Below are 24,507 nucleotides of genomic sequence, written 5' to 3' on the forward strand. Positions count from 1 at the left end.
GTAATGACAGCAAAGTCTCATCAGCAAAGGCTCACAAGCTACACATTTGTTATGCAACCACACAAGTCTATTTAGGGCATCTTCAGAGGGATCTGGTCATCAATAATGAATGGCTTGCCCCTGTTTCGGAGTGGGCTGGTTTAATCGTGATCACACGTTCCCAGCGTGTGCATCTGTAGCCCGCGAGCTAATTTACCGAACACGAGCCGTACCACATAAACTATAGTGGTGCCCAGAGCGCACACAAGTGTCTATCCTCTGTGGAACTTACATTTACCGAAGGTGATGTCAGTTGTCCCATTTTTCATAATGAGCGTCTTCATTTTTACACCGCTCTCTGACATGATCACAGGAACAAACAGCTGAGGCAGTGACTGAAGCGCTCTCTGACAGGTTCTGAAAAGGGAAGAGGAATGTGTGGAATAGAAAAAAGGTGACGTCTCTGGTTGAACTGCAATAATGAGTCCAACAGTGGGGTTTATTTAGGTTTTTTTTCACAACGCAATTTAGCAGCTGAGCAACATCACAAGCGGTAATTCATCAGATTAGATGCAGCTTCCTCTGGAGCCACAAAAGGCTTCACACTACTTTTTTTTCACATACGCAGCAAGTCAAGTGATGGTAACGGTGCGTATCTTTCTGACTCTCTAGTTAAAGTACGAAATTATGGACAAGATGTCAGTGTCAATGTGGAGTTTGTGATCAGAAGAACATCAGCGAGCATCACAAATAGACCCACTTATCCTGTTGTTTTGTACGGACCTGTATATAGGTTGTTTAGTGCCAGCTGGTTTTGATCAGCTCCACGCTTCCCGACTGCCTTTTGCCTTCTCACGTTGACTATTTCAACAGCTATCAGCAAATACGTGCCATTTGGTTCTGTGGGTACAGTGTGTTTTTTTTTTTCTTTTGGTCTAAAACATTCTGCCTACTGCTGCTGAACATTTGTCAGTCGTTGAAACCGCGGGGACTGAACCGGCGGTAAAGTTGTCAGCCAAAAAAGCAACACCCTCCATAAAACTGAGAGGAACTGGGGGATGATCCTGTGAGTTTGTCACAACGAGCGACACCTTTCATATCACACATGGCCATATGACCCGCTGATGATCTCACAGCAGCTTTACTGCAGCTTTGATCAAATTAAGACAACTACACAGCACAGTCAAACTGGTCCAACATGAAGCTGTTTATTGTGGTCTGCAGTGTTACTATCTGAGAGTCGAGACGTGTGGCCAACAGGGCCCAAAGCTCTTGTGATATATACCCAATGTTTCCATCAGAAACTCATGAAATGCATCTAATATTCAGAGATGATGGTGGACTTTTCATTTAGCAATGTCAGCTACGTGAAGGAACAGTGGAAATAAGAATAAGCACTAAACCTGCAATAACGTAGTGATTATTTGGCCACCTAGGGCCGGCGGAACGAGCTGTAAACACACTTTCACACATGAAAGTGTGTTTACAGGTCTTGGGGAGTACTACTGAATATGTAAAAATAGTGGTAGAGAGACTTTCGCGGCTCCAGAGGAAGCTGCATGCAATGTGGTGAAATGCCTACGACGCATTGTGGGTAATGTAGGCGCCAGGTTTCGAAACTGAAGAGGAATGTGTGGAATAGAAAAAGGTGACTTCTCTGGTTGTGCTTTATCGATTTGGATCATTTGTTTATGAACTGTCAATAATGAGTCCAACAGTGGGGTTTCTTTTTCCGTGCAATGAAAGACCAAGTGGACTGCTCAAAACCTGACGCCTCCGTTTCCCCACAATGCAACTGAGCGACATCTCGAGAGGTAATTCATCAGACTACTTGCAGCTTCCGGAGCCACAAATGTTATATAAATGATCACAGCTGCTCTCAGGAGGTAGTGATGGTAACGCAAACCTTTTCGAATCACTACCGTTAGGCAGGATTACTTTGATGTGCAACTTTTTATCGGTGTTGTTTTAAAATCAGGGGGTGATTTTAAAAACTTTATGAGCAGTCCGCTGTTCTGCGTTGATACACATCCAGAGAAGACTTCAGAGGAGGTGATTAATTATACATAGAGCATGTGCGTGCTGAACGCGCTGCAGACTACATAACAGTGTGCCTCCGACTCCCACGTGTTTTGCGTTTTGTGAGAAAATTGCCAAAACCATTTAGAGTCATTACTGTTTCAAAAAGGTCAGAGCGCATGAAAAAAAATCAGCAGCAGGGCCGTTATTCAACGATGTCACTGTGAACTGGAATTCTGCTGGATTTTTTGCTGAGGAGCTAAGCTAATAGCAGCATGAAACGTGTTTTTGTCGAAGGATTTCGGAGGAATGGCTTGACAAATAACTGCGTCAGACCTGCCGAGGCCAGATAAGTTGGTAGTTTACTGTGGATTTATTTTTTTTTTCCTGCACGCATTCAGAAATGTTGAATAGGAAGGTTACTAACGAGGCGCTGTCCTCAGTGTGGGCAGCGGTATATGATGTCTCTAAATGCTTATGAAAGGAGTTTCTTTCCCTCTCTCCTTTCACCTTGATCAGTCGGCACTGCCTATTATGAGACGTCATTAAACACATGTGCTCAGTACAATATTCTAAAGATGACACACAAATTTTAAATGTAAAGTTCCGCTTTACATTACTTGGCATGATTTGTCTTTTGCATTTTTCAGCGATCTCGTGACGTTTTCCATTTAAAGTCAAGACATTCAACTCATGCTCGAGTAGTGACACACAAAAGAACCCTTTTCAGTGATTCTTTGGAGTTGTTGTTGTTGTCGTTGTTGTCGTTGTTGTTGTTGGTGGTGGTGGTGGTGGTGCTTTACCTTTGCTGCAATCATTTCCTGTCATTAAATGCTCGTTCTGTAGTCTGATCCCTACATGAGTGGACCAAACCAATCTGTAACTCCAAGGTCCACTTTCGAGTGATTTCTTGAAGCTTCGTTTGTACCTCGTGGTCTTCGTGGAGCGGCTGTGGCTCAGGAGGCAGGAGGGGTCGTCCACTAATTGGAAGGTTTGCTGTTTGATACTCAAGTGTCCTTGGGCAACATACTGAACCCCAACTGGAGTATACGTGTGAATGGCTGAGTATAGAGAGGGCGCAGGACTGCAGGTGAATGTTGCATGTGGTGTACAGCCCTTTGAGTGGGTTATTCACCAGTCGTTGAAATTCACTGATGAAGTGTAAAAGGTATCCGCATTTCGTGAATTTACTCATACTTACACTATGTTTGTCTCAATTTTAACATCTGAGTGCAGAATCACAATATTATCTTTTTACCTAGAAACCGTCTCGGGATGGGAATCGCACACCAGCCGTGACGCCTGTCAACTTGTTCCCGTTCAAACTCTACATCATTCCTGGATGCCCGTCACTACATGCAAGGGATGAACGGACAAAAGACTCTTCCGCTATAGAAGGCTGCCATTTGCTCAGCCCGTACACCTTGTTGATCGTTGTTATGAGTTATCATCTGCACAACAACCTGTGTAAATGTCTTGACTCAAGAGACGATGCTAAAATGTTAGACGTCCGGTGTGCATGATGAAATGGGCAAGAAGGTCAGAGACTTTTCTTTTTATACCGGAGCTACGGGATGCATGAACTCAACACAAACCTACCCGAACCCATGTATTTAACCAGAAACAGAGTGTTTGTGCCTCGTCCTTTAACATGACGAGAGACGTCAAACCAAAGCAATAAAGTTGCAGGCCATGAAACCGAAACAATCTGCTGAAAGACGCTAAAACGCTTCGCAGCGCTGAGGGGAACTGCAGAGTCGGGTGACAATTTTCTGTGGATTCACCACCATAAGTAACCTTTTCCTCACATTGTACAGAGTCATTTCACCCGTCGTTAATACTATATAGATTAGTGCAGCCTCAAGTTACTCTGATCCCTCTCTGCCATCGTAGTTTTATAGTCACTGCCACTGTCCTGCACAGGTGGCGTTCATTCTCCCTGTCATCTCTCCTTTTTGTCACGCCGGACCGACAGCTTCAGCTCGCCATCCAACCGCTCAGTGCAATTAAAAGACTAAACGGCACACTCCGGCTCAGCTCGTCTCTGCCCGCTGCGCAGTGTGTTGCTATAACTAACCAATTAGCATAGTGGAGAGTTACGTGGAAAAACAGGCGACGTCAGGGTAATTCAGGGTCAACTGAGCTGACTCCTCTCGAGCTATAACTCAATCTACAGCAGCAGCAGCAGCCCTCGCAGCGGCAATCACAACATTTCAATTCACGGTGGCTCCCTTTGTCACTCTCGAATCTCTGCACCCTCTGTCACATTCATAAATGTGACAGTATCGTTCCCTGGGAGAAAAATGCATTCACCTGTCTGCGAGGGAGAATATTAAGAGGCGAGAGGGAGCGATGAGAGGAGAGGAAAGGAAATGCCGGAGGGGAGGAGGGACGGGATGACAAAAAGAGGAAGTGATGAAGTGTGTTGGATTACAGGGGTGACATTGAAAGAAGCCTCTCTGTCCCTTTTCGCTCCATCCCTCTCTTTCACTATTCAGGAACACCTCCCACACATCATCCACTTTCCTCCACCAACTCCCACCCACCGACCCCCCACCCCGCCCCCATCTGTGAGGGTCCCCGCGGCTGCCTGGTGGCACCGCACGAGTGCCCGTCAACGCTCTGGAGTGTCACAAACATTTTCCCAAGGCGGACGTGAATGAGATCGTTGTCCTCTGCTGCGACGCCGCGCTGCACAATGCAAAGGGGAGGGGGGAAGCGGGGGAGGGGTGGAGGAGGAGGTGAAACGAAAATGAGAGGAGAGCTGACAGTAGGTGAGGAGAAGGGAGGAAAGGAGAGGACAGGGGAGGAAATGAAAGGCGAGGAGGAAATGAAAAATAGGAGGGGAGGGGAAAGAGGGGTTAAAGGAGAAGGATCAAATGGTTGATGGGAGGGATAAGAGAGCAGAGACGGAAGATAAATAGAGGGTTATAGGAGGGATGGAGTAAAGAGGAAAACGAAAGGAGACATGAGGACAAGTTGGAGGAAGTTAGGGAAACGAGAGGGGAGGGAAAAGGGTAAGAAAAGGAAACAATACAAGAGAAGAAAGGAAGGGGTGTAGGGGAGGAAGGAATGAGTGGAAAGCTAAAGGAAATGACAAGTGAGAAGAGAGAAAAAGGGCATTCATATGTGGACGGAGCGAATGAGGTGGTGAAAGGTAGGAGGGAAGAAATTGATGGGAAATGAAGAAAGGCATTACTTTAAAGGGGAAAGAAATTGCAGCGAGGGGAGGAAACAGAGGAAGGGCAGGTCCAAGGTCCACGGCTAAAAAGGAAATGGAAAAAAGAAAGGGAATAAAAAGGGAAGGGAGATGTGAGGAGAGATGCAACGGTGGAGAGAAAGTGAAAGAGGAGGAAAGGGTATATTAAAAAACAAAAAGTGAACAGAAGGAGCCATGAGGATGAAATAGACCTCGAAATGAAAGAAATCGTGAGGGCATGTGGAAGTGGGAAAAACAGGATGAAAATAGGAGCAACAAGGAAAGAGTAGAATGAGAAATTAAAAAAAAGAAAGAATGAAGAATAATTGTGTGTTTTTTATATATATGTCATTCAAACTACGACGATTTTAGAGACCCATATTTACCAAAGTCGCCATTTGTAGATGTAATACCTGGAGGGGGTTTTCAACAAACCAATTACCTCTTTTCTTTTTTATCTCTTTATATGATAGGTATCCACCACTAAGGACATTCTGGGCCCATATAATTCTTTCAAATAACAATTTGGCCCATTTCCAATACAATGCTTATGCTTGTATATTATGTGTATGTTCTCATTCATTCTCAGTTAAGGGAACAAAGAAATCCTCTTTTTAAAAAAAATAACTGGACAGTTTTAAAGTCAGTCAGACCGTTACAACATTACTCTCGTCGCCCTGCTGTGAACTTTCATCACAGGCCTGTTAACGATGGAACTACGGGGGATCTCTGATATAAGTTGAATTTATAAGGAGATCATTCAAAATACTTCCTGTGGTGTTCTCACTGACTGAATTATTATCTTGGAAAATCCATTTTTTCCAATTATGATTTACTACGGCCTGTGTCTTATTTCACCTGTCTGACTTTTTTCATTTACCCTAACATTCACTTTTAACACTGCACTCACCATGGTTATATATTTTTTTGCCCGTTATCATTTTGCTATTGCTTGTACAACATCCCATCAGACATACACACTTTATAGGTGCAGTTAGTTCCTACAGTGTGGCCACATTCAAGCATTAACATATACATTGCGTGTCACCACACCAAACAGTTTGACCCCTATCCTTCCTGGACCCATTTTGGAATCAACAGTTGGAACCTCGTGATCGGAGGGGAAGCACTAGTGGGTCACACAGGAAATGATTTGTGGTAAGAATAGATGTGCCATCACACACATATGAATGAATATATACCGTTTAAAAGGCATTTTAGACAGTCTGTAATTTCTTTAGCCTATCTGCACTGTTATCTGTGACGCTCACAATTAAACCAAGAGACTTCCTGCAGTGGGCAGCGGCAGGTTGCTGTTCTTGTGAATGTCAAAGACGCCGCCAAGCTGAAAAAACACAACCACCAATATCAACATTACTTTCCAGATATCAGGTGTAACGGCAAACAATGAAAGAGCTGAATCTACTTCCCCGACCCTCCGTGAGTCATCGCCAATGAAAGGCTTTCATTGTTTCTACATGATCACAAGGGAGGTGGTGTTATAATGGAGCTCCAGCCTCCAAAAATAAACTTGACGTGACTCTTAATTCCACTTTTACCCCAAGAAGATGTAAATGATTTCTAGGAAAACAGAAAAAAGGTCACAAGATGGTGGTACAGAGGGCTCACTACACGTTCCCGGACACCTGTCAATCCAACAGTGTCAGTGAATGGCGATATCATCGTACTACTGCTGCTAACTAGCCACTGTCCCTTCATAGGAATCATTGGAGACTGACTGTACTATTAGCAGTCAACACAAACCAGTCTCACCCGCTGCCTGCACTGCCTGTTATTTCTCCTGTGCCGTTTCCAAATGGAATATTAAGTTTGGGTAAAATGATTTTTCCATAAGGACGTACATTGATATATGAATATCATTAAATTGGAGTGCGGTTATGCAATTGTGTACTCGTAAAAACATTATATACAACCTTCATTCCATAAAAGTGAATTAAAACCGACAGGATGCAATAACTGGCAAAAGCTTTTTTTATAAATATTCAATTGAAAACAGGACAAAGACAAAAATATTTAATTTTTTGCCTCATTACCTTCATTGAGGTTTGTGAATTTATGCTCATTCTGAATATGAGTACAGCAACTCGATATAAACAAGTTTGAACAGGGGCAACAGAAGACAGGGAATGTTGTTGAATGCTCCAAAAACACCTGTTTGGAAGATTCCACAGGTGAACAGGTTCACCGGTAACAGGTGACAGCATCGTGACTGGGTATCCTCGAAGGCCTCAGTCATTCTCAGTTAAGGATGTGGAGAGGTTCATCAGCTTGTCAAACACATTAAGTGCTGAGGATTTCCAGACTCCAGTAGATCTACCATCGTCTCTGATTCTGGTCGTGTTTTGTATGGAATAACGTGGCCCAAGCTGGACTCTACTACCTACTTAACGTACGTGATGTGACATTACGTTTTGTATGTAACTGAAATTAAATCAACATTTTTGAGGTTAGACTTGACACAGTCTCAGCACAGATCTCCTGGGTGAAAGTCCTGTGTTTGCCACATAAATCCACCCTGACCTCCTTTCTAAGTTTATACTACATCACCTTCACCTTTGCTCCCGTCATACTTAATATAGCCATTAGAGGTCACCACCAATGTATACATCAGTCTACCCCTTTAAACAATTGACTGGCACATTTTCTGGTCCGGCAGCTTAATACGACCCGTATTACTGTTTTCGACCTCTAGTGGCCCTTGTAATTATGACAGCTGCAAAGGAGGAAGTCAGGAGAAGTAGTATAACTCTATAGATGGATGGGGTCAAGGATGGACAGTCGGGTTAAATGAGCACAGGACTGGACATGAACAGAACACTGTTCGTCCAGCGTGAAACTAAAAGTCAGTGGTGAGTTCTTTTAAGTCAATAAGGTAGGGAAGTTACGTCACAGAGGTTACTTTGATAACGTAGGTATGTTCATAATGGAAGTTACAGAAGTAACGTGATTTTAACCCAAACCACAATGTTTCCCAAATCCAACCCAGTTCTTTTAGTTCCTAAACCTAACCAAACCGCAAGCATATGATGAAGGTCTTGTCACACTGCTTTGGGGACTCTGACTATCGACCTTTTTACTTGTTTATGTATGAGTATGTGTTGCAAAACTGCCATGCCTCTTTAATGGAATAGATTACTGCCTGACAGAGGAGGGTTAAGTAAAACTGGATTGTGTAACACAGCTAAGCTAACATAGCTTCTTCCATTTTTGACTTTTCAACTCTCCATTCTTTCAAAGGTCACCACCGTCAAAACAGTCTTCCAGTCGCTTGACTTAGCATGTCAAAGTTCAGCAAAGTTCAGCTTGATGTCGAATAATTAGTTCAGTTTTACTCTGCCTCCTAAAAGGTTGCACAACCAGCTGCCATCGTGCTGTACTCAACAGACATTTATTGATATGTAAATCTTTGTGGTAATTGGCTTTGTCGTATTTTTATCATAATGGAGGCAAAGACGAACAAAAGATAGAGGTCACAACAAAAGCAGAATGTGTCCTGGGGCTGTTTTTTTTTTCTCCACATTGTTTGGCAGCACATGCCGATGTCAAAAACAAGCGTCTCACTTTCAACACACAGACGCACAAAAACCAAACACACCCATATTATCTGCCTACCTGTGCGCGGTTAAAAGCCGCAGCCTTACTCCTGTTACATCTGCCCGGGTGCTGACTCACTGTGCGTCTTGGCTCATTCACATTCCAGGAGACGGATCATTGTTTGTGTCTATCCCGAGGATAGGCAAATCACAGAGGAGCCTCCTGCCGGGAAAAGGCGATAAAGACGTTGTAATTGGAGAGGATTGAGTTTGAGAGACAAAAGGTTGTGTATTCATACAGATTTGGGAAATGTCAGTGCGAGAGTTGTCACTGAGTCGGCACAGCCTAAAGGACACGTCGCCGCATGATCTCTCCGTGTCCGAGTCCATCTTATCAAACACACACCTTTCATAAACTGAATGAGGTTGGGCACACCTGAGCAAACAGTAGGAACATGAATAAATAAAGCTGGATTAGAAATCAAGGCGCAATTTTAGTGTACCATACACTGAAGCGTGGAGGTAAAGGCAATCAGAGTGCCTGTTTTTCTAAACTCTTTCTTTGACCAGCTCATTAATCTCACTTACATTCAGGCACAATATTAAAATTCGCTCACCGATTCTGGACATAAGTGGATTTTAATGTGGTCAACAAATGTTTAATGCATGGCTGTAACATCATAGCTAACCCCACAGGTCAGTCGCAATCTTCTACCACAAGAGCTGTGGACTCTGTAAAGTGAAAATGGAAAAGAGACAACATTCATGTCTTCTAGCAGACACTAAAGAAGCCTTACATGAGCTGGTAATCTCTCCACACACACCTGATGATACAGACATAAATCTCCAGTCGGCGCCGAGAACATAGGCCCCAATACATCCCCTCCAAATACTCGCAATCGTGACGACAATGGTCCAACTGGAGCACGTTTTGCCAATCTTACCAATAGCCTCATTATACCTCATGAGAATGATTCAGACTGAATTTCATGCGTCAGTCGGCACAAACACAAACTTTCTTCAGCATAAAGAACTTTGGTTGCCTGGAATTCTTCTCAGGTACCACAAGCCCACAGGCTATATCGCTCTAAGCTGGTTTATGAAGCCTGTAAGCAGAGCTACACAGTATGGTACCAAACATTAAGGGTACCTTTTATCAGTTCAGGATCAAAACATATCAGAAATCTATTTTCAAAGGGGATCTGAAATCGCATCGACTGTGAGCGGATTGTAATTGTGACGCGGAAAAGTGAGACCTTCCCCCGTCTCTCTCGGTTGCTGATACAAGCCCGCAGACGATTTGTTTAAGTCATTTAACGCTGCCGGGCTGTGGATGTGTTCACGATGTGACTTGATGCACGTACTCGAGTGCCGCATCACAGTGTCTGTCTCTGCTCTGCTAATACAGAGCAACAGTAGCTGACGGTAGTTTAGAAATGGAGTGGGCGATCAGTGACATCTTATATTATATGAGATCAGCAAAGATTAAGCACAAATTCCTGGCAACCCTTTGTGGTTCACATAAAGGAGACACCAGAGTTATGTGACAACCATTAGTGCAAATGTGCCTACAGGATGAACGTCTGAATCTTCTTTTCTTGTTGCTTTATTATTATTATTATTATTATTATTATTATTATTATTATTGTTGTTGTTGTTGTTGTTTGTGGTATACCATTTTAAGTCAATTAAAGGTGCAGTATGTAGTTTTGGAAAATACATTTTAATTAGGAGAGAAATATGTTCATTGACTGATGTGCCTTCTGCCTAAACAAAATAAAAAATAAAAAAAAACTCTCTTTGTTTACATGACTGAATAAACTGAATAGACAAACTGACCTTAAAGGAAATCACAATTTCACACTGTGTTACTTTGTTTATATGTGGCGGACCCTGCCACCTTTCAAGCTTCATGTGAACAGTGTTCTGAGGACTTTATTTTCAATTTCAAATGAAGTAAATGTTTTTTTTTGTGCACAATGTGTAAAATCTCTGCATTGTCAAAAGCAGGTTATAATAATGTGCACAAAAAGGGTACTTTTAGTCAAAATATAGATAATATCTGGATTACTTGTCTTGAGTAAGGCAAATCTTCTAACCGTGACGTGATTAGTTGCACTATACACACACGCCTGGTTTTAGCTTTACTCTAGGTGTCACCCAACTCCACATGGCTAACTGGCTCTGGCTATCTCGCAGAGAATTTAACACATCGACGAGGGAGACAGACAGAAAGAAAGACTGCACACTAAGCTGAGCTCACAGTTTGCAAGTGTGATGTCTGCCTACAATCTGCCTACAGTCTGCCTCTATCTGCGCTTAAACTGATTGAACTGTATGTTGCTGACACAAGCTGACAGTCCATATCTGGTGGAAACCCTTCATTTTTTTAATTATACATAAGGGATATAGCCAGGCATGTGGGGCAGTGCTTCAATTATTCTTTCTCAACTGTCTTTAAGCATGCAGACCAAAGAACATGATGTCTCAGTTATGTGTTCGTCTTTGAAACGGATTAAAATCACCAATCGCAAAAAATTTCATGTGTGCAGTTTTTTGCCCAGCCCTATTATGATCATCGTTAAGTGAAACAGTTGCACAACCTTTAGAGTATTACCACAGATTGGCACAAAACAGCACAAACATATTTCACGATTCAAAGCTAATTTTTCCTAGAAAAGACCATTCAGTCATTTTGGGCTGCAGTAATAAAGAAACAATGGAGTGACTGCTAAAAATAAAAATGCTTGATCTGCCAGAAGGTTTGTTACACAAAAACATGAGGGAAGTCGTCCTTGGTCACTGTTTGGAGAAGGGAAGGCACTTTAAAAAATATGCTTGGCTGATGATTGGACGATTCATCGCATTCATCGTGGGCTGACTTCAACCAATCAGATCAATGAACTATATGACATATGAGGAGACTGTACCAGTGGAGCCAGTTGGTCAATCAAACCTGTTTTCTATCGAGAAAAAGCTGTCAGTGCCATTCTGCGCTCTATTTTCAATTAAATATTATCTCCAGTTCTGATATAACTGCTACACTAACCTCTTCAGGAGCTGCCTTTGTTGTTTTCAAGGGAACAGTTGCTTCTCTTGCTGTTGTCGCACCTGGACCACGTGGCTTCCAGTAGTTCGATAAGACGACGAATAGTGCAAATCCCTGTGGCTCAGCGAGATGGATTCCTGAATCCAGCTGCTCCTCAGAGCACTCAAAACAAAGGGCTCTCTCACATTTAGCACCATATGAAAGAGTGATTTCAACAGTAAAGATCAATCAAAAAAGTGAGACTAACCTAAATGCCCTGTTACAACTGGGTGCTGACAGACGTTGAAAGAATAAACCTGGTAAACTGCACTGTCAGACTTCAATTGTCTTCACTAGCAATTTAATTAATAGCCTGAGAATCAATATTCGGAAACCCACAGATTCAGACGAAAGCAAACCAGAACGTGGGACTATTGCAGCTATTCTCTTTATTGGCTTTCAGTATGTAAAGGGTAGCAGTCATACAGACAAACACTCTCCTTGAATCAACCTGTGGCTGAACAATCACATCTCAAGCACAGTTCCTGCCTCCAATCAGGCAATATTTCACAATTGTGTAAGCAGTATCTCAGCGCAGGCTACATCCTCTCCTCAGCCCGACCATTACTACCCTCACAAAACGCATAGTGACGGATCTGGAAGTAATTTTAGGAAAACCATGACTGTGTCTGTTGCATTTGAGTGCATCTGCAGCACTGAAAGAGATTGTTATGAAGACGGGACCTTGTCAGGACCTCATTTTATTTCATTTTGTACGTAACACTACACTGATTGAATCAGAAATGTGTCCATTCCCTGGTCTGTATCAGCAGGGATGTTTACTGACACAAGGGATCGAACCTTAGTCATGTGGCTGAAAAAGGATTTTCTGAGTTTATGTCCAGCCTTAAAAATGGAGCCGGAGCAACTTCAGACAGACTGAACATGATAAATCAGTTAATTGGGAGCATTCAAAGAAATCGGACAAATCATGAATCCCTCTTAACATGAATATGTTTCCTTTCCAACTGGCCCTTTCCAAGGAAATAAAATCTACAGCTGTTGAAAGAAAAAAAAAAAACGAACAATACAGCCGTATCATTAGTTGCCAAACCAGTTCTGGCAAGCCCTCTATTTTGGAGATTAATTTCCCTACAAAGTGGTTCGCCATCTCCATTTGCATTGTTTTTAACTGCTGCTTGGCTCCCGAGGGAAGATAATCCCAGACTAACAGCGGCGTTATCTCATGCAAAAGAGGAACTGAGCTTTTCACACAAACAGAGGGAGGTCAGCGATTGGCTGAGAGACAGCTGTCCCTGCTGCTGTCTGCCTATCGGTGACCTTGAGGGAACGAGGAGGAGGTTGTGTCCGCACAGCTGCCCAACTGCTGTTATCACTGGCAGACACCCTATCACCTGTGTGTGTAGGCGAGGGGGCGACTGAATGTGTATGTGTGTTTATGTGTGTGTATGTGTGTGTGTGTGTGTGTGTGTGTGTGTGTGTGTGTGTTTCCTTGTCTACGTGTCTGCTTATACAAACTGAGTGCATCTGTCTGTGTATATTTGTATTCAGGAGTCTACAGCTTACCACCTGCATACTCATACTGATAGCAGAGAGGATATTTACTATGTGTTTGTGTGTGTGTGTGTGTGTGTGTGTGTATGTCTGTGGAAGTGTATGGGGACATACATCTGTTTATAATGTTGTGGGGACTCACCTTCCTTATCGGGACCTAAGGCCCCCATAACATAAATCACTAAAGGTAAGTGTGAAGGTTTAAGCTTAGGGTAAGTTTGGGTTAGGTTCAGCCAAGTAGTGGTTATGGTTATTCTCACAGGAGTCCACGAAAGGTGATGGAAACATGACTGTGTGTGTGTGTGTGTGTGGTGTGTGTGTGTGTGTGTGTGTGTGTGTGTGTGTGTGTGTGTGTGACCCTGGTGGGTCATAAATACAAACAGTTTGTTCCCTGCTGTACTGACCTCATGTTTTCTAACTGCTGACAACAAAGGACATTTTTAGGAAAAAAAAGCGAAAACCAAAAATAAACAGTGTCCATGGTGTTTCTCATACCTGCTGCGCTTACTTAAAGTCTCACAAACAGCCTGAGGGATGCATGCAAATCCACACCCACTTTGCAAATTTAATTACATGTTTCATATGCTTTTTTTATGCTGTTTAATAGAATCTTTTCTGAATGGACTCCTCAAGCTGAACACGCATGCATGGATTTAATTCACGATTGATCGGTTAAGACTTGTCCCTTTACCCTCTTAAGGGAAATGTGCCACAATTTTACTTTTTTTTACAACCATTTTTAGATTAGATTTGTGCCTCAAGTACTATGAAAGTGGAGCCTGCTGTTTCACTTCTTAATTATTTTCCCAGGTGTGTGATGCACTGAGAAAGGTTTTCACCGCATGATGAAAACTGGCACAAATACCAACTGTTGCTAATTAAATGCTCACCAACCCTCCATCTCCGAACGACTATCTAGTCGCAACTTAGCAACCGTAACTAGGCATGACAGTGGCAGGCCATCAAGCCGTGGGTCTCTCTACATGTTAAAGTGGTGTGAACGAAGCTCTAATAAAAGCTGGACTCTGTATTTAAAGATTTTTCAGATATTCGCGATTTTTTTATTTCCTCAAAACCTTGCGTGATGCTAGCTCTGTCCCATACTTTATTAAACGCGGGGAAGTTTACACAGTCAAAGTCATTACCTAAGAAAGTGTTACTATACACATTTTTAAGTCCTCATCCTTTATTCTTTAAAATGCAGTTTGAGAAGAAAGCAATAAAACATACATTTGACCTCTTTGGGCCTTATGTGCTTCTTATTTACACATCTTTTGCATGGATTTTATGAGGACGTTGACTTTGGTCATGTAGCTTTAGCCTTAGTCTTTTGACACATTGCCATTCACAGTATGTATGGCCACCATGTGCATATTCAAAAGTCCTTTCACAGTGTTATTGATTTAAAATTAGCCAGCCAAAAATATCAAAAGGAGAGTCAGGCAGAATTTTTAGCCATCTCACTGAATAAAGGGGTGACTATCATTTTTAAAACGTTAGGATTTTAGAATGAGATTTCTTCTTGAGTGCGACTCTCCACAACATCTGGTAAGCATGAACCATTTGGACACTAAAATATGTAAATATAGTTCTCAGGTTTAAAAGCACTGGAATTCCCCTTACCAGTACCAATTACCCTTACTGTCCACACCGAGAAGTGAAAGGCCTTCTATGGTCTTCTGTGTGAAATCAAGGCCTAACTGTTTCAGATATTACTAAGAATGTCAATGATATATCTGCCAAGATACTTAGAGTAAAATATATGCGCAATGCCAGCATGGGAGGCATAGCAAGTGGGCTGATGCTTAAAGAAAAGTCATTAGGAAGTTGTGGAATCTTTACTATGGAAGTCAAGACACTGAGGTGATTTCAGTAAATGTAATTATTCAGCGTGGAAGCATCTAATGACACATAAAAAGCTTTGTGGCTGATCCTAAATTACACAGGATCCCAGCCTACTGTAAATACTGTGTTAGAAGGATTATCAGCTCACACCAGTTTTGTTCATAAAACTCAAAAAGAGAGGCTAGTGATGAAATGTATTCTCATAAAGCACAGCTTTACAGTCAGCACTGTAAAGCTGCACTGTGTGTGAGCGTTCAGTCAGGGGTTTTATGGAGTTTTCAGAAGCAGCACCGACCAAGGTGACATTTCTGCTCTTATCGCCGACTTCTTGCTCTAATCGCTGAGAGAGGCTGAGCCGAGCCAGCTGACCGGCATTGCCTCTGCCGGCTGGTTTGGCAACAGGTACTGCAGTGTCTGTCTGCGTGCGTGTGTGTGTGTGTGTGTGTGGGTGGGTGGGTGTAAAGAGAGAGAGAGAGAGATGGAGGTGGTCTAGGAATAAAGCCAGCAAGCACACAGAGGGTCAAAGGGCATCGAGATGCAGGGGAGCCAAATCTAGAGTCCACAAACACTCCAGTCTCTACAATGCTTAATTCTTCTCACATACACACTGAGAACACTGTAGCTGGAGTTACACACACGCTGCCCACGGCTGCTGTTAAAGCACAAATACAACCTCATTGTTTAATTTAAGAGTCATTATTTTCTGGAGGCCACAGTAACCAAATAGCAAGGTCGAATCGTTGAAAAAGATTTGGACAAATTATGTAGATAACTCCTGAATTACATGATGATGATGAATCATGTCACATTATGATAGTGGAAGGTCAACAGGCTCTTTTAATGCAATAACAAATACAAAACAAGTAAAGGCTCGTACGGAAGGAGGAAGGACAGTTACCATAGTCGGCTGCTACGCTAGCGTGCTGCTGCGCTAACAAGATAAGATACTGGAAAGATAAGAGTCAAATAACATTATCAACTCACCTGTTGCTTTGGGTTTTGAGTTGAAGGTCGATGCAATTTCCATGTTCAGCTTACCATTCTGTCTGTTCGACAACTGCAGAGTGCTAGCTACAGCTACACAGCTGGGACCAGAATACAAAGCATCCTCCCATGAAAAGCAAGAATCTTCAAGGTGAATCTCACCACTCCACCACCGCATCCACCAATGCTACACATCTGTCACAAAGACACACACACACAGGCTTAAGATACTTCAGATTGTCTATCCATTGTACAAAGGTTTCCCATCTTACATTGTACTCATTGACTATGTACATGCATTAAAATTCTTTTCAAGCCAACTTCCCACTGAGCAGCTCTGTTCCGACAGCTACGAGAACACTTATACTGGAAAAGGTTTGTGATGGCTAAAGCAGAAATACATTTTTTACAACGTTTCAAGACAGTATGTAGGATTAAGAGGCAGAAAGTGAATATAATATTCAAAATTGTGATTTCACCAGTGTATCATCGCCTGAGATTAAGACTTCTTGTGTTTTGGTTACCTGAGAATGAGCTTTTACATCTACAGAGGGAGCAGGTCCACTTTCATTGCGGGCACCATGTTTTACAGTTGCCCAGAAAGCGCAAACTCAACACTGACTCTAGAGAGTTCCATTCACGTTTCAAGCAGCAACCATAGTAGAGGGTGTGGTGGGGGTATTGGTTGCAATGTTATCTATGTATACCCTTTTACTGACTCATAAATATCTGTTAGCCAAGTCAGTGTAGCCCAGGATGAAATGTGGAGGGGTCTCTTAAGAGCCAAGAAGCTAATGCATAGCTATAATTAAACAAGGCACAAATGTGGAAACATACTTAACAGCCATTCAAACCAATGTGTGGGCACATTTTTGCAAATCATCAGGCCAAACATTAAAAGATAAGTAAACTTTTGGCAGGGGAAACGTGTTCTGCATGATAAGTCCTAAAGAAATGGGCAATTCTGCCAGGGGAATATAAATTTATAAGCACAACTGGATATACATATTGATTACGGCAGCTTCAAACACAGCTTAATCTTTCAGAGTTAGTCCAAGGACAGAGTTCCTAACCTTCTAATCAAATATAATTATTGTAATCTATTCTGATGTAACCGACAAACTAGAATGAGAATAGTCAGATGTGAGGATTGGTATTCAAAACATATGACAAAGAGAACTTTGTGCAGCTTCAATATGACTGAGTAGCAACAGTGAGCAACAGCACCAGGTGTCATTAACATGAGCCTCCACTCCTACCTATCGACTTTTTCCACTGGGCTCAGACCAGAACAACTGCGATTTAACTAAACAAAACAGACAACATCGAAAGCATGTTCATTTGAATCGGAGACAACGGACCTAAATCCAAAACAAGCTCTCAGCGTCTATGAATCACAGAGATGGCGAACAGGGCAGCTTTGCCTGCAAGACATGTTTGCATAACTGACACTCCAGCATGCACCCACACACATACACATGGAGAGAAATGGGCAAAATGACAGGCTGAAATACTTTTTCAAAAAGCCAGCTTGCCTTGCTCATCGTTTTCGTTTTTTCCTACCATTTGGGTCATTTACATAGAAGGTATAAAACACACAGTTTATGTACTACTGAGCAGATGGCTTAGTATTTCTGGATTTTTATATCCCTATACCACAGTGCACAGCCTGCTAATGGCTAATTACATTAAGTATAATGGTTCAATAATGCTGAGTAGTGAGAATAAAGATCTCAAGTATGAGATTATTCATTTCACATTCCCCATAATCCTCTACTGCAGGGTAATAAAACTATTTTAAAAAACACTCACTAGTATCCATTCTTCATCAGATAGCCGCACAAAGGCACATACAAGTTGGATTTGACTCTGACGCTCAGCCTGAATAAAGCGCCAATAAGCAATCTTACACCTATCTATCTAACGCCCACGCTGTCGGAAGAAAACAAAACAGCGAGTGTGTGAACAATCTGCTTGCCGTTCTCTGTGCTGATGAGTCGTTTCACTTCAGACGCAGCCTGTGGAGTCGGGCTGACGCCAGATGTCCCGCAATAATGGGCCTTTCTTTGTATACCTGTTATCTTTTTTGCGAGCCACTCTGAATAATAAAGCCATTTGAGGAGATTCTACATCTCTAAGTGATCTGTGATTACGGATGTGGCGGTGATGTGGCTTGATAAGGGTGGCAGACGAGTCCATGTAATCTAAGTAATGAACATCCTGAAGATGATTACGGCTTTTCTTTAGCGGCTAACTACACTTGTGCGCTGTCTGAAAAGTTTTCTATGACTGAGTGAAAAATACAAGCATAAAAAGAGCACAAATGAGACCATTAGCGCAATGGTTGGCGTGGCAACCAATCAAGCAAATGGAAAGTAACACATCAGGAGTCTGGAGGACATCTTTGACCATCAGATTGCTTGGCTGAAATGACATGTCTGAAAGAATATAAAACACACAATAAATGTCCTACAAGTTCATGGAGCATGTTAAAACTTAAGCATAACGTACTATGGACTATGTTTCATGGATCATTCAGCATATTCAGTGGATCGTGTGCTTCATGATGCTGTGTATGTCTGATGGAATAAAGCTTATACTTAAGCACACTACATATGTTTCATGCATCATACTGACACAACAGTAAAGTGTATGTGTTTAGTAGATCACGCACAGTCTTGCAGAGCCGGAGGACCAAGGAGGTAAAGTGGGAAAAACAGAACCAGGTAGCAATGGGGTAATGTTCAGTCTTTGGGAATCTGATAGAAGTTATTCATAGTCGCACAGTGGAAAATCAATGCAAAAATGCTTTCGTAAAGCAAGTGAAAGAAAGAGGCAACTCATTTTAGTGCCATTTTACTTGGTGACACTTTACATTAGGGTACACAAAAATCTGAATCGTTGCTGAGGAGTGAGTTAAGAAAGAATCATGAACGACTTGATGGTTAATGAATCATTAATGAGTAATTCCCGAATAACTGTGATTCAAGGACTATATACTAAATAATGTTGAGTTACAGGAGAACAGACTGGAAGTTACTACATTACTGAGTCATTAGGTAATGATTGGTTTATAAATATGAAACAACATACTGACTACTTTGTCCATGAGTAGTTCCTGATTGACCATCAACCACCCGCTGATTGGCATGAACTAGCTATGACTCCTTATTTACTAATTCTACTTATAAAATGAATAAATCATTACTTATAGACTCATTAGATACTAATTACTTAATCATTAGTTTCTCTTTTTGTGTACCTTTAAGTAAAGTGAGACGTCATACTAAGTAGTTACCCAGCAGACTAATTACATACTAATTACCTAACATTAGTTACTCTGCTTGTGTGCCTTCAGGCTAAGTGAGAATTCACACTGAGTAATTACCCGATAGGCTAATTAAATGATAATTACTTAATCGTTGGTTATTCTATTTTGGAATAAAAATGGTCAGTATTCTGATTCAGAGATATTGATGAACTAATCATTACCTAATGATTCATTCATTTGATATCTCCCTGTCAGTTCTCTAGTAACTCATCATTACCTAATAGTCTTCAAATCGCAGTTATTCAGGAAAACTAACCACATTAACAATTCATTAACTATCAGCTAGTTCATTATTCATTACTCACTCACTCCTCAATAACTACTCACATTTCTGTGTACCTCATTGTGTACCTCATTAAGTGTTACCTTTTACTTTTTTTAAACACAGCGGTTGGCAGGATGCACAGCGATGAGGTGATGTCTATATTTGTGGCCATGTAAGATTGATAACTGTAATATGACGATGGTAAAACAAAGGGAACTGTTTTACTGCTGCACCACCAGAGCAGCGTCTTCCCTCAGGCTGCAAGACTCCTAAACCCATCCTCAGCGGTCCACCATTAAAAAAAGTTTTCCGCTGATGACTAATCTGAACCAGTCGGAGTCCAGCCTGCTGACAGGTATTCAGAATAACTCCAATACCTAAAAAGATTGCCAGTCTTATTGTTGATAGTCTCAATATAAAGGTGTCAGTATTAAATTGAGAGTAACCACTTAAACACTCTTTGTAGTACATTTAAAACTGCACTAATCATTGGTTTTATATTAATGATGGGTCAGTTGACTATTTACACTTTGAAAGGAGTCAAAGAAGTTCCCCTCAGCTCTTCAGAGCGTTTTTGCAACTTTTAACCAACTGTTTTGATTTGACAGGCAGCAGTTGGGAATCACAACTCTAATCAGCATCATTTTCAGCATCAGGCAGCTAATTCATCATAAGTTCTTAATCTTCTCATAATGCATGCTTAGAACAGCATGACAGACTATACGACAGAACAGTTAATCATCAGAAAACATTTATTAAAACATCCCCCTACCTTCCTGGCCCTGTCTTCTGCAGGTTTAAGATGTAAGTATCCTGTTTGTGTCTTTTTCTTTCTTTCTTTATTTGTCTTTCTGTTTTCTTGCTAAGCTGGTGGTGATAAAAAGCGTCTGGATCATAGGACTCTCTTGGCTTCGTCTACTTCCTCTCTCATTAAAGACAGTTTGGTGCCATCATTTTATAGGATAAAAATGGTACAAAGTTCCAAATTGTTAAACCATCTAAACATGACAAATTCGTGCTTCTGGAGATGGCGTACAAATCCGAGCAGCCGCCAAGTCGCTAAAATGCTAAAAAATTCAACTGGGATTCATATAAACTGGTAGCTACACAGCACTATAGCTGGAAACAGCACTGAGGGCTTCATGATGATGTTATTTTAATGTTTGTCTATGGATCATTTACATAGAACCCTCAATGGGCAACTGGACAGATTAGGTCAATCACTGTTAATATTCATATCACAGTAATCTTATCAATAACCGTGTAAGCTAAAAACCCTCTTCACACCTTCAAATAACATTCAGTTTATGGATCGATAACGCTCTAAGGCACGTTTGCACTGCAGCTCTCATAACGTCATTCAGCCTAATCAGACACAATGGATCCTGGGAAGGTTATTGATTGTTAAGAAAATCCTGGGATTTATAAATACATGAACGCAGCTCACTAAAATCAACAAGGCATGACAACTTTCACGCATCGTTTGACAGGCGGCGTAGGGGCATACATATAAATGGTCTGTTTATGGACTGGACTGGCTTTTTTTTCCCCCCGCCACAGAGCAAGGAATATCAGCGTTGTATGCACTACATATGTTGGTCTCTAGTACAGTCAGTGCATATAGTGCTATAGTGAGGAATGTTTTAAGAATTATTTTATAGGACCTGAAATTTTGGATATCAAGAAAATGTAAGATTCTGGGAAGGGAAAAATAAGTCAGGGAGGAATTAAGGTTTATTTTTGAGACTCATTCCTAGCTTGTCAAATACTGAGGCATCGGCATGGCAGATCAGCCCGACCTTCAATCCCAATGCGTCAGTATTTGATGATTAGGGAATGAAACTCAAAAATCTACTTTTCTTACATATAGTACCTTTAATGCAATCCACTGTGTTTGCATCTAGAGTAGAGAAGGACACACTCTCTCGGGGAGAGAGACTTTTCTGTCAATGCAACTTCATCACCATCTCAACGAATAATAAATACACTGGACTTTTGCTCTCTGTCGATTGGACATTCTGACTCTGTGGCAAGCCTGGCTATAAGATGAGGCCATAAGATGAGACTGTTGTTCACTCATGATGGACTAATATGGACACATGTGCAGACACACATGTAATCTGTATGTACTGTCTAGAGCTTGAATTCAGCTCTGTATGCTACTGCTGTAATATGTTTTGTCAAAGGTCATAACAAAAGAAAAAAAGAGAAGAAAAGTAAAAGTAAATTGCAAAAGACAAGAAAAGATCAGGATGAAGATTTTATCCTGTGGGTAATGGGGGCGGGACTTGATAAGCTTTGGCTTCTCCCGCTTTTCCCTTTCGGCCATGTGTGTTGTATTATTTGAACAATGATGAAATGTGATGTTTATGAATTGACATGCCCGAAATAAATAACATAATAATAATAATAATCATGATGGACTGCTGTTGCCCTCAAAAATAGACTTTTGGGGCCATCTCACTGACCCACCAGTATCCAAAACCATTCTACCATCCAACAACCGCTTCTGGTGAAGCATAATCTCAGTTTAAGTCTGGTGATATATGTTTTTTTTCAGCAAAAAAAAAAAACATTTTAAAAAGAAATGAAGAACGGAAAAATGCAAAACACTTGTTTGTGTATATGTTGCATGAGAACTATTCACACTGACGGTGATGCAAATTTGAACAAGTATGCTTCAGTGTGCAAATTCATAACATTGGGTATATTATCACATCATAAAGATACTTACCAATGACCAAACAGGACTAAAAAAAAAACATGCCAGCTTGCAGAAGTCCAAGAGGTCCCCAGGGGTCTCTGGGGTCTCTGGGGTCACACTGCAGCTCTGACCGGGTTCATCTGAGCTGCCTGTTCCAAGGCTCCAGTCCAGTCCGCTGAGATGCATACGTTAAAACATCAAAGTTACAAACACACTAACCTGTCGGGGCAGCAGTGGACCAGCAAACCTCATGTTCTGCGAGTTAAAATTACAGTTTGAAGAGAGAACAGAGAGACGTACAGCTTCAGTTCCTCGTCAGTAAGTCGCCCATATACAGCAGCAATCAAGGTTAGTCATCCCAAATCACTTATGTCATGTTCTTAATGATTTCAGAAAAAAACACTGGTGCTGGGAATCAATCGCACGATAAAATAACCCCAGTGTGTAAAAGCTTTTAGTCACACTTTCACATTTGTCCTGCTGGTGTATACTGCAAGCACCGGATATGTATTATTCTGCAGCTTAAAATAGTCCTTAATAAATAAAACATTTCCTGCCATTTGAGTAGCGTTTGTTCAAAACTGCAGGGCCCAGATGTTTTGTAAAATGACTGAACTGTTTTTTAAAATTGAAACTATATATTATGTGAGGTTTTCATTAAGCTGCTCTACGTCTTCAACAGGAAGCAGTGGGCCTGTGGCTAAGAGCCATAGAGGATAGAGAAGTCATAGAGATGGACTGGAGCACTTTGAGCTTTGTTTTCTGGGGGGGGGGGGGGGTTCAGTCCATCTTTCTACTTATGATGACATCTATTTTGCACACCTCATCTAAATGTGTACTCTTGTATGCATACTTAAAATAGCACTGATGTAAATGTTAGATCGGATATTCTCATATAACTGTGCTACACTTCCTCTTTACTATAACACATACACACATTTTAAGTGCAAACAATTTTAATAACATCCAAAAATGCTTTTAACTGCCTTGCCAGATTGGCATCGGGTCAAACTGGGATCCAGTTGTTAAAACAAAGGTGGTCTGGATTAAGAGCTCTTCCGAATGACTTAAGAGCGCTGCGAAGCTATCAGTTTCCACGTCTTCCCCCCCCCCCTGATCAAAGAGAGACGGTAATGGTGAGGAATACATTGGCGGTCAACCGACATGCCAAGATGGGAGCTACAGAGGCTTCTTATGTAACGTAGGAAGAACAGCTGCTGGGGACTTCAAAGGAACGCACCGCCATGTTGGAGCGATGTCAACAAGAAGAACAGGCTGTAAGTTCATCACGTCCTCACTGATCTCCTCTCCTCTGTTGTGGGTCAGATCGAACAGTGTGCCACCCCACAGACAGCAACTGTTTTCTTTGTTAGGTAAAGAAGAGAGGAGATTTGGTATCACTTTATCGTAACGGTCCCTTATGTTCTAATCATTTCCTAACCGTTTCCCAGAAAGCACTGTGTTATTTAGTAGCAATTGCACATGAAGTCGATACTAAGTTCTGAGATTCATTTTTCGCCGGTTAAGCTTTTAATCTGCACATTAGCAGCGGTTGTTTATTGCCAGATGAATTTTCTTTCATTACGCATTATTGAAAACTTTACACTTCATTTATGGTGTTTAATTATGAGCTTGGGTGCGGAACAATTTGCACATTTAGGTCAGCTTAATTGGAGTCGAAAAGTTGCTAAATGGCGCGGTTCTTTCCGGGAAACTTCTTAGAAAATTGTTTTAAAGTTAAATTCATTGGCCTGTAAAAAAAAAAAAAAAAAAAAAAGGAAGGGGTTGCCTGAGACTGCAGATTATGACTTTTCTTATCACAAAGCAGTCAGATAAAATGTATATATTACTAATTATAATGCTGTTGAATTGGCCAAAACAGTTCGATAACGCTTTGCAGTAATAATCATGTTCATGTTGACATTAGCGATGACAGCCAGATTTTTTTAACAAAACACTCGGTTACTTAATAACACAAATACAGACTTTATTGATTACTGATTTTGTGAAATGCGGCCTGTTTA

Source organism: Sparus aurata, chromosome 14 (assembly GCF_900880675.1).
Source record: "Sparus aurata chromosome 14, fSpaAur1.1, whole genome shotgun sequence".
Taxonomy (NCBI): Eukaryota; Metazoa; Chordata; class Actinopteri; order Spariformes; family Sparidae; genus Sparus; species Sparus aurata.